The sequence below is a fragment of the Cupressus sempervirens genome, chromosome 5, assembly GCF_028749045.1.
Source record: "Cupressus sempervirens isolate cs-2001-9-10 chromosome 5, ASM2874904v1, whole genome shotgun sequence".
NCBI lineage: Eukaryota > Viridiplantae > Streptophyta > Pinopsida > Cupressales > Cupressaceae > Cupressus > Cupressus sempervirens.
Window position 1 is genome coordinate 78,212,966 of NC_143122.1, and position 12,428 is coordinate 78,225,393.

Here is a 12,428-nt window from a genome sequence, read left to right on the forward strand (position 1 = left end):
GCACTTTCTCATTGTACAACAAACTGTGTGACTTTTCCAACTTCACACAAGAGACTAGCCAACATATATTGAGCTTGGAGAAAAATCTTAAGATTTCTAGCATGTAGTTACCATTAAATCCAGCTCAAAGTGAGAAGCATTTTACACAATTACTTCACACTCAAAGGGAGTTAGCTATACTCACATTAGAGGAAGCTAATATAAAGACTAAATTGATGCAAATTCAATCCTCTATCACCCCACATTTGGAAGTCTTCCACAAGGAGCAAGTATATGCAAAAACAACTCTAAAGAAAGATCCTAATCTTTCTACACTTGATGGACTCATACACCTTGCTGCAGAGACTGCCATCCAGCACAAGTCACTTGACATTGCTTTGGAAAATTGGGATGCAGCTTTGAAAGTGCTCCTGGAGGTAAATAGTAACTTTTTGGCTAAGCATGGTATTAATCCTTATAACCCTTTGACATTAATGTCAAAAAGGGGGAGATAAGTAATAAGACAAAGTCATGAAGATATAACTAAGGGGGAGAATATTATAAATTTTGATTACATTCTTTCATTCATTTTGAGAATAAAAAGGAAAGTTTGTAGATAGCCAAAAGGGGGAGATAAGTAATAAGACAAAGTGAGGGGAGATACAAAATTTTGGCAATCATATGGAAGATAGCTCTATTCCATATAAGATCTGATACAAAATGTAGGAATTCCATAGCTCTAATAGATCAGATACAAAACACAGGTACAAAATACAGGAACATGGAAAAAGACAGAGTATCAGGAACATTAGCACAGAATTTTGATTTCAAGAATGAATAAGGCACAATTAGCTCAGGGGGAGTTATAAGGTATATTGTTCCTTACAAAATTTTGAAATTTTTCATATATGCCTAGCAGAATGAAAAATGTACTCATAAGGTCAGTTCAATAATGCATAGTTAAGTGTTTTTGACACTGATGTCAAAGGGGGAGATTGTTGATCTCAGAATGGTTTTGACATTCAAGTGTCAAAACACTTAACCAATTTCACTATACATGCCAATACACTATGTATGCTGAGCTATAGTATGTGTTGAGCTAGTATTTCAACAAGTTCCGAGTGACTTTAGGTGTCGAGTAAGCAATAGATACTGAGTGATATATAGGTGCCAAGTCATAGTTGATGCCAAGAAAGATAGAATGCAATAGATGCTGAGTGAGCCAAAATCATACATGTGCCAAGCAAGATAGAATGAAATAGATGCCAAGCAAAGTAGGATAGTATATGTGCCGAGCACCATTAGTCCAGTATGTGCCAAGTAACACAAAATTAGCATATGGTTTTGTGCTCTCACAAACTCAGATGTAAACCTTTTTTAGAGCCAACATAAAAAGATTTCAAAGGAAAACAAGGATAAGAACAAATATTGTATATTTCCTATGCAATCAACATGCAACCAATCAAAAAAATGGAGAAGGCATGCAATCAATGAGAAAAATGCAAGGAATGAGCAGGAATTCAAGATTCAATATGGATTGTAGATCCATACCTAACCCTAAGTTTACAAAGCTTTTATAAGGAGACTTGGACACCATAATTTCAATGAGCCAAGGAGTTGTTGAAGGTATTTGCTAAACAAATAGCATATAGTAGAACAGAGCAAGCGACAGGGGTGTCAACGACTTAGAGAATATAGCAGCATTAACACATTCAGTTGATCAGAACTAGACAAGGGATAAGAATAGAGATTAGATCAAGCAAGGGTCACATAAGAGAGAGTAGATCAAGTGCCTAAATCCAGCTATTAAAGATTTCATATTGTTAGGTTCATTTTTCTAATACTTTCTTGCCATTGTATTAGATGTTGGAAATCCTATACTGATAGGTTAGCTTAATAGCTAGGTGGGAGAACCTTTGGAGAAGGTGATTGAAAATCCTATTGAATTAGGTGGTTTTAACAATCTTTTGTAAATCCTTTAATAGGGTGACACTTCATGTAAAGTGTTTGTAGATCCTTTAACCATGTCACTATTGACACAGTGTAAAGCCTTTAACAAGGCAGACCTTTAAGAGGGCAGACCATCATAAGTGGTCAAACAATTATTACTGTAGTAATTTTTATGGGTATCATCCCCACCCCAGTTTTACTTGCTTATTCTTGGAGGGTTTCTAGGTTACCAAATTCCTGGTGTCATGTGTTGATGCATACTTTTATTTCATGTTTGCTTAAATGTTTACATGCATGCAGTTTACTTTCAGTTATGTGTTGAAAATGATTTAAAAAGGATAAAAACTAGTTACTTTTGATTCACAAACCCCCCCCAACCCCCACTCTCCCCCTCAGAAGTACTCTTCCCATTTGAATATTCCAACAGTATACAAATAGGGTTTGTGCAGGATCATGGTCAATCAAACTATGGCCTTAAGTGGTATTGAAAACCAACAAATAAGGATTATGTTAACTTACCACATAATTTTAAAGTAGTTATGAGCTTTACATCAAAAAGTTGTAAGAAAAGAATCTATAGGAAATTGAATGTAGTTCCTAAACTACTAGACCTTATTTGGAGGAAAAAAAAAATTTATTGGTCAAAATTTTGGAATTTAATGTAGTACTACAAACATTTCAGGACGAAAATAAAAAGTAGGTGTATGTCTCACCACCTTAATCAAAATCAAATGATAATATTTTTAAATATAATTATAGATATAAAAAGTATACTCATGCTCAGATGTGATGCACATTTTTTGGTATTTTTAATCCAAATAAATAATTAAATATGAATTTTCTACTATAACTCTTTCAGAATAAACAAACTCATGTGTCTGACCACCTTAACTAATTGAAAACTTTACAAAATTAATTTTTTTCTTATACTAGGCGAAGCATAAAATGTGATGCAACTTTTAGATTTCAAAAATGTTATACCGTTTAAAAGTTATAGCTATTTTTCAATCAGTATGTCAATTAACAATTTACAAACATCTTCATTAGAAATTAACTAATAAATACTTATTGAACTCATAATTTGACAACAATCATATTGATGGAATCTTGAGAATATTCCCAAAAAACCCTTTTCATTTCATTGAATTTGGATGAAAAAGATATTGTCAAGTGGCTAGTCGAAGTCTGAATGTAAGGGAAACATGTCTCAAACACATTATTTGAGTTGACCAAAGAGGTTTGGTAAATAACAATCCTAATCAGGTACTTGAAATTTAGCGACAAAACATAAAATTTAAAACATTGAGATGGTTGGAACTAATAGTACATTTTAAACCAAAAGCTTGCAAACATATTTAAATATTCATTTTGCATTTAATATATTGTGATATTTGAATAGTATTGTTTTTAAATTTTTTTATTATATGTTATATAATTTTTTTTATTGTTATAATATTCTATATGATATTAAATATGATTAGATAGTATATTAGGATCATAGTACTATATATTATCTATAATATTATAAATATTATCTATAATATAAGAAATATTATCTATAATATAAGAAATATTATCTATATATTATTATTATCATTATAATATTAAATATATATTATTACATATACTACTATAATATATATTTGAACATAGTATTATAAATTATTACATAGTATTATATAGTTTATTAAATTACAATATGATTGATTACCATATGTCCCTAGGGGTCTTAGGACCCCTAGGGAAACATGTCATGATGCAATGGGCCAAATCCATTCGACCCATATGATTGATTACCATATGTCCCTAGGGGTCCTAGGACCCATAGGGACACATATCACGATGAAATGGGTTGAAGAGGGGGTTTTACTTTAGCCTAGGACCCCATTCGACCCATATGATCGATTACCATATGGCGCAGACACATGTCGCAATGCAATGGGTCAAACATGGTCATCGATTAGCCTACAATGTTATTCGACCCATATGATCGATTAACATATCGTGATATAATGGGTCAAAGGGGGTTGTAGGTTAGCCTATGATCCCATTTGATCCATATGATCAATTACCATATGACCGTAGGGGTCCTAGGACCCCTAGGGACACATGTCATGATGCAATGGGTCGAATGGGGTCGTAGGTTAGCCTATGACCCCATTCGAACCATATAATCAATTACCATGATGCAATGGGTCAAATGGGGTCCTAGGTTAGCTTGCAACCCATTCAACCCATAACATCAATTACCATATGACCCCTATCGACATATGTCATGATGCAATGGGTTGAATGGGGTTGTAAGTTAGCCTATGACCCCATTTGACCCATATAATCAATTACCATATGTCCTTGAGGGTCCTAGGACCCCTAGGGACACATTTTGCAATGAAATGGGTCAAAGGGGGTCCTAAGTTAGCCTGATCGATTACCATATGGACACATGTCATGATGCAATGGGTTGAAGGAGGTTTTAGGTTAGCCTACGACCCCACTCAACCCATATGATCGATTACCATATGTCTCTAGGGGTCCTAGGACCCGTAGAGACACATGTTGTGATGCAATGGGATTTGACCCATATGATTGATTCTCATATATCCTTAGGGGTCCTAGGACCCCTAGGGACACATATAGTGATGCAATGGGTCAAATAACCTATGACCCATTCAACCCATATGATCGATTACCATATGGACACATGTCACGATGAAATGGGTCAAAGTGGGTCGTACGTTAGCCTACAGCCCCACTTGACCCATATGATCGATTACCATATATCCCTTGGGGTCCTAGGACCCCTAGAGACACATGTCGTGATGCAACGGGTAGAAGGGGGTTGTAGGTTAGCCTACAACCCCATTCAACCCATATGATTGATCATCATATGTCCTTAGGGGTCCTAGGACCCCTAGGGACACATATCATGATGCAAAGGGTTGAATGGGGTCGTAGGTTAGCCTACAATCCCATTACACCCATATGATTTATTACCATATGTCCCTAGGGGTCCTAGGACCCCTAGGGACACATGTCACGATGCAATGGATCGAATGGGGTCGTACGTTAGCCTATGACCCCATTTGACCCATATGATTGATTACATGTCACGATGCAATGGGTTGAATGGGGTCATAGGTTAGCCTACAAACCCATATGACCCATATGATTGATTACCATATGTCCCTAGGGGTCTTAGGATACCTAGGAATGCATGTCGCAATGAAATGTACGACCCCATTCAACCAATATGATTGATTTGCTGGAATTCTTTTAGAATAACTGAGAGGGGGGGGGTGGATCAGTTATTCAAGGTCCAAATGTACAAATAAAACTTTTCACAATTCAGTGAACCCATAAAACATTCATACCCATGCATGCATTCATTGTGTATCAACTAAAACTTATATGTTACTGTCAAATCAATTTGCAGAAATGTAAAACATGAAACGCGACACATCCATCAACACATTTGACACAATGATTTAACGTCTACTCATTTTTCACTCTTTTGAAGTGATGCCCTATTAAAGGCCAACCTTGTTAGATGTTGTAATACACATTGTTAAATGTGACCCAGTTAAGGGATTTCAGTCATCCTACTAAAAGTGAGCCTTGTTAAAGGACTTTAGGCCATTCACTTGGAATGCCACCCTGTTAAAGGATTTTCCAATGACTGTGAAGTCAACCTTACTCCAAATGATTTACCCTAGACTGATACAATTGTTAGAAAGTAATAGTAGAGATTTGATCTGATATAACTTACAACCTTACTTGCAAATTATAGATCTCTGTTCAGTCTTCAACTCTACTTGGCTTCCATTCTTTGTAGCTTTGATAGCTTGTTCACCCTTCAAGCATTCATTCTCTTAAGCCTTCTTGCTCATACGCCATTACAGACTTCTTCACTTGAGTCACTTAATGGAGCAAAACCCCCCTTTCCTTCTCCTTATCAGATTTTCACATCAAACTCTCTAACTCTTTTACTTCATGACTAGACATTCCTATATACAGGAAATTAGAACATTTTCCCACTCATTATCCATCATCAAAATTAGTGTTTTCAATGGATTAGATAGGATACAATGTATCTACCCCATATCTTGTCTTCTCTATAAACTTCACTTAGAATCCATTTGAATTCGCCTCCAAAATGGTTTACATAAGATTCTATGCCACCAGTTCATCAATCTTATCTTCCTCTTGATTCACAAGTTCCAAGAAAACAAACTTGTCAGCTTTTATTTCGTGAATCTTCGATCTATCATAATGCAACAACTTGACATTATCAATATTCTGATGCTCAGCACATACTGCATCGCTCAACATCAACTGTAAAATCACTCGGCATCAACTAGATTTTACTGGTGCTTGGCATCAATTGAAAAGTTACTCAACATCTATTAACTTGCTCGACATCCACTAGAATTTGCTTTCACTTGGCTCCAATTGAATTTTTGCTCAGCTTCAACTAATTTTGCCCAGCACCTACTATCCACTTGGTCAAGCTTGGCAAATGAACTTTGTTTAACTTTATTCTTTTGAACTTTCTAAGTGTAGCTAGCCATTTTGTAACCTCAAGTAGATCATCAATATATTATGTTATCACTATCTTAACTGATTCTTGTACTTCATAACATAATCATAACTCAACCTTTCCTCTAGGTACTTTTGTTACATCTTTTTGATCAAATCGTCCTCATCAATCAACTAAGTGGTAATACTTGAAACATATCAGCAATTGTCTTACCAAAAAATAGCAGGTTTGACATCAGTAACAAAACAATGATTGAAACACAATCTTCTTCAACAATCAATAATCTTTTCAATCAGATATCAACAATCTCCCTCTTTGGCATTGATGGCAAACCAAACTGATCAACCAAGTCATAAAAATGATGAACATCTTATTCCATCAAACTAATTAGGTTAAAATAGTAAGACAATACCAAAAGGAAAACTTGTATTTGAAATTTCTCCCTCTATCATCAATTTCCATCTTCTGATTAGGTTACAAAATATAACTCTCTTTGAGTTATTTCTATATCTTCTCTCCTTCATATTGAATTGATCAACAAAATATCTCCCACTTTTATTTTGATCCTTCCTCTGATTGCTTTCTACTTTCTCCCTCTTTCTTTCTTTTGATCTTCTAATCATGTACTTTCTCCATTATTCCTCTTGCACTTGATCAGTTTAATGTACTTTCTCCCTCTTTGACAACAATTTCAAAGACATATACTCAAAACTTGGCATCTTTGATATATATAGATATAGGCTTTTGCAGGTTCTTCAATTTCTCCCTTTGTCACCTTGCTTGTGATTGATTTGTAGTTCCAGTTCTGTGATTACTTTAGGCAATTCTTAAAGTAAGATCCATTGCATCAATTTGTATTAAATGAATGTCAACTTGTTTGATGGAGGGCACTCCCTCTATCTTTAACATAGCCTTTGATAGGGGTATTGTTGGATACAATTGTCTAATTGTGGGTTGTCTTTGATGTTGCACAAATGTCATATCAGTTGTCAGACAATGACTACCAAACTCACTCGGGCATCGAAGGAATTCAAGCAGGAAATAGTGTTAACTAAGTTCACATGGTTAGCAAAGAAAAGTTGGACAGAGTCAATGTTCACTAAGTTCACTCGGTTACCAAAGGATTTTTGCAAGTTCACAGTGTTAACCAAACTTCTATTGGTTAACACAAGAAATCACTTCAAAACCAGCGTTTACCAAGCAGGGTTGGCCAATGAAGGATTTTGTTGTTTTGGCATAAGAAGCTTAATTATTTTAAGTATTATTTCTAGCTGACTATGGTGATGATTATTGGTTACTATAATTTGGATTTGAGCTGACTTGACAATTTGGATGGTATAAATGAGAGGTTAAGTTGAGATTTCTAGTGTGTGTACAAGTGTATTGATTGAATTAAGAAGGAAAGAGTGAGAGCAAACTTGAAGGATAAGTACGTATCCTTGTGGAGTAGAAAATTTCTATTCGATTAGGAAGGATAAAGTATGAAGCATAATAGAGATATGTAATCAGCAATTCAATTGCATCACAATCAGGTAATTTCATTGTTACTCTCTAACCATTGTAGTAGTGATCTAAAATCTCTTAACAGAGTTGATTTAATAGCCAGTTGTAAATCCTCTAACAAGGTGACAGTTCCATTGAATTTTTTTAAGACCTCTTGCAAGGCCACTCTTAAAAGGGTTATTAAATTCTCTAATAAGGTCACACCTAACATTGTGTTTTGTAACCTTTAATTGGGTTGGCTCCTAATAGGGCTCACTTTAGAAGAGTGAAAAATAGTAACTAGTTACGTTGGTGGTTTTTCCCATATTGGGTTTCCACGTTAAATCTTGGTGTCTCATGTGTTCATTTTATTTCTCTTGTGCTTGCAAATTAATTATTATTAATGTTTTAAGATCAACTAAAAGTAATTCACACTTTGCATTTACTAGGTTACAACATTTTTAGTGTGTTTACTGAGTAATAGCAATAATCAATTTTTTTGATCTAAATTTAATTAATGACATCTAAGGGATTTGAAATTTATTTTAGTTGTAATTTCACACCCCCCCCCCCTCTCAGTTACTCCTATATTTCCAACAATTGGTATTAGAGATTTTGGTGCTTGCAGGAAAGGTTTCAAGGACCTAAGCTAAAGATCAAGATGTCTTACAAGAGAGAGATTCCAAAGCTAAATAGAGATAACTTTTCAGCATTACAAGGACTCATGAAACTTCATCTGGCTACCATTAATGATTCAAGTTTGAAATAGCTTGATGAAGAAAACACAACCCCTACTAGTACATTATCTGTTGGAGATCTTGCTGAGAAAAAGAACCATAACATTATGATGATTGATATTGCATCTACTCTTAGGTATGATGAATTTGATATGATCAAAGATTAAAAAACTACTTTTGATATGTGGAACAAGCTAAATGACATCTATGGTGGTGATGACAATGTGAGGAGAGTCAAAGCAGAAAGCCTTAAAGGATAGTTTGATCAGATGAGAATGAAAGAAGATGAAAATGTTGCCAATTATGTGGAAAGAATCAAAGCCAGTGTCAGTGCAATCAGATTTTCTGGAGGATAAATCAAGGATGAAATCATTGTAAGTAAAGTTCTCAAAACATTGCTTCCCATCTATAAAATCAAAGTATCTGCTATTCAAGAAAAGAGGTGTGGGCCAAATCATAAGATAAGTTTGGATACCTTAGTAGGAAGATTGACAACTTTTGAGCTAGACAACTATGAAAATTATTTTTCAGCTTCCAAGAATATTGAATCTGCATTTGAGGCCAAACTTTCACTCAAAGAGAAAGACAAGAAAATAAAGGACATTCAATCAGAAAGTGAAGAGGAATTAGAGGAAAGTTCTGATAGTGATCTTGAAATTGTTGAAGCTTTACTTGCAAAGAAATATTCTAGAAGCAGAGGAAAATACAAAGGTAAAGTTCCTCTAATATGTTTTTTAGGTGAAGAAATTGGTCATATTGCTGCCAGGTGCCCAAACAAAGAAAGAAAGGATGAGAAGAGTCACAAGTATAATGGCAAGAAGGATTTCAAAAATCACAAATCATTCAAGGAGAAAAGTAAGAAGACTTGTTTTATGGCTAAAGATTCTGATAACAGTGAAGATGAAATAGTATACATTGCTGTGAAAGATGAATCTGATGAAGAAGAAGATAAGATGACACTTATATCTCATGTCCGTAAAAATGACACATGAATCATAGGTAGTGGATGTTCACATCATATGAGTGGAGAAAAAACAAAATTTGAGCACATTGAACACTATGATGGAGGTAGTGTAAGGTTTGGAAATAATGAACCTTGTTGCATAAAAGGGAAAGGCTGAATTTCATTAACCAAAGAACTTGTATGTGACAATGCCTATTGGGTTGAAGGACTAAAACATAATCTGTTGAGTGTGGCATAATTGATCAACATTAGATTCAAGGTAGAATTCATGCATGGCAAGACAAGACTACTGGATGACAAAGGTAATCTGATTGGATTAGGCAAACAAACAAGAGGTAACTTATTTTATCTTGATCTTGGTGACTGTTTATGTTTTATTGCTCAAATGGAAGAAAGTTGGTTATGGAACAGAAGATTATGTCATGTAAACTTTGATAATATGATAAAGATAAGAAAATTTAGAAAAGTAAGAGGTATTCCTAGTTTGAAGAAACTAGATGTTGATTTATACAAAAATTGTTAGATTGACAAAATGGGAAACACTAGTTTTAAGAGCAAAAACTATCAGTTTGAAGATGTCTTGGAAATTGTGCATACTAACCTATACGGACCCATTGGAATAGAAAGTTATAGTGGAGAAAAATTCTTTATTCTTTTTGTTGATGACTATTCCAAAATGATGGCTGTTATGTATCTTAGAGAAAAATCAGAAGCATTTGAGAAATTCAAATGGTGTCAAGCAAGAATAGAGAAGGAAATAGGGAAAAGATTGAAATGCTTAAGATCATACAGAGGTGGTAAATTCATCTCCAATGAATTCAATAACTTTTGCATTGAAAGAGTAATTAAAAGATAGGTATCGACCCTTGGTACTCCCAAGCAGAATGGAATAGTTGAAAGAAGAAACAAATCCATCATGGATTGTGCAAGGACTCTATTGATTGAAAAGAATGTTGCTATCAAATACTGAAAGGAAGCCATTAGCACTGCAATTCATAATTTGAACCGAGTATAGTTGAAGAAGGACTCATATAAAACTCTCTACAAATTATGGTATGGCTACAAACCCAATGAAAGTTACCTAAAAGTATTTGGAAGTAAATGTTATATCTTGAAAGAGTCTAGAAAAGGCAAGTTTGATGTGAAAGGTTATGAAGATATATTCTTGCAAAAGTAAGGCATATAGATGTTTGAATTTATCTACTCATAAAATCATAGAAAGTACACATGTGAGAATTGATGAGTTTGCAGAAAAGACTGAAGAAGAAAGCAAAAAGGAACCATAAGACTACATGAGATTTGTTTACTTTGAACTTGATACATTGCTAGACACATCTATCAATAAGGAAACTTCACCTCTCGAGTCTTCCTTAATTACCGAGTTGCAAGAAGTTCAAATTGAGTCACAAGGACCCAAGTCACATTTTAAAGCTACTGAGCCAATGCTTACCGAATCTAAGCAACCCAAACCAAAAGTTGAAATTCAAAATGAAGATAGTGCAATTCATTCAAAAGACAAAGAACTTGTATTGACCAAGTATGTCAGAAGACATCATGCACCTAATTAGATTATTGGAGATAAATTAGAAGGTACTATGACGAGAAGCAAGCTAAAAGGTACATGTTTACTCGCTGATTTTGAACCTAGAAATGTTAAAGATGCTTGGAAAATGAAAGTTGGATTGAGGCTATGAATGAAGAAATAGAAAAAATAGAGAAGAACAAAACTTCGACCCTTGTTCCTAGGCCTAAAGATCAAAATTTGATTGGAACAAAATGGGTATTTAGAAACAAGCTCAATGAAGATGGACAACTATCAAGAAATAAAACAAGACTGGTATGTAAAGGCTACTCTCAAGAAGAAGGAATTGATTATGGTGAGACTTTTGCTCCTCTTGCAAGATTAGAAGGTATTAGGAATCTACTTGCATATGCTTCTCATAGAGGATTTAAAGTATATTAGATGGATGTTAAATCTGCATTTCTCAATGGTATACTTGATGAAGAAGTCTACATTGAACAACCAGAAGGTTTTGTTGATCCAGACAAAAGAGACATGGTCTGCAAATTACACAAAGCACTATATGGTCTGAAACAAGCTCCTAGGGCATGGTATAAAAGGTTGCATAACTACCTTATACAGATTGGTTTTCAGAGAACTAATGCTAACAGTAGTTTTTATATCAAGGATAAGATAACGAAATTGTATTGGCAGAGATATTTGTGGATGACACTCTATTTATAGGGAATGATGATCCATGCAACAAATTTTTAGAACAAATGACCAAAGAGTTTGAGATGTCCATGTTTGGTTAGATAAAATTCTTTGTTGGATTACAAATACAAAAAAGCAAGAATGGCATCTACATTACTCAATCTAAGTATATCAAAGAGATACTCAAGAAATTTGGAATGGAAGATTCTAAACCAGTTGGAACCCCCATGTGTACTATACTAAAGCTTACCAAAGATGATGATTTAAAAGAGATAGATCAGACTTTATACAGATCAATTATTGGAAAATTATAGTATGTAGTTCATACAAGACTTGATATTGCTTTAGCAGTTGGGATAGTGGCAAGATTCTTAGTCAAACTTAGAGAAAATCATATGATGGCAATCAAAAGAATTTTGAGATATTTGGAAGGTATTGAAGACTATGGATTATGGCACAAACTTGGAGGAAAATTAGACCTAAAGGTATTCACTGATGCTGATTGGGAAAAAAATCTTGATGATAGAAAAAACACAAGTGGTGGAGCATTCTTTCTTGGTAAAA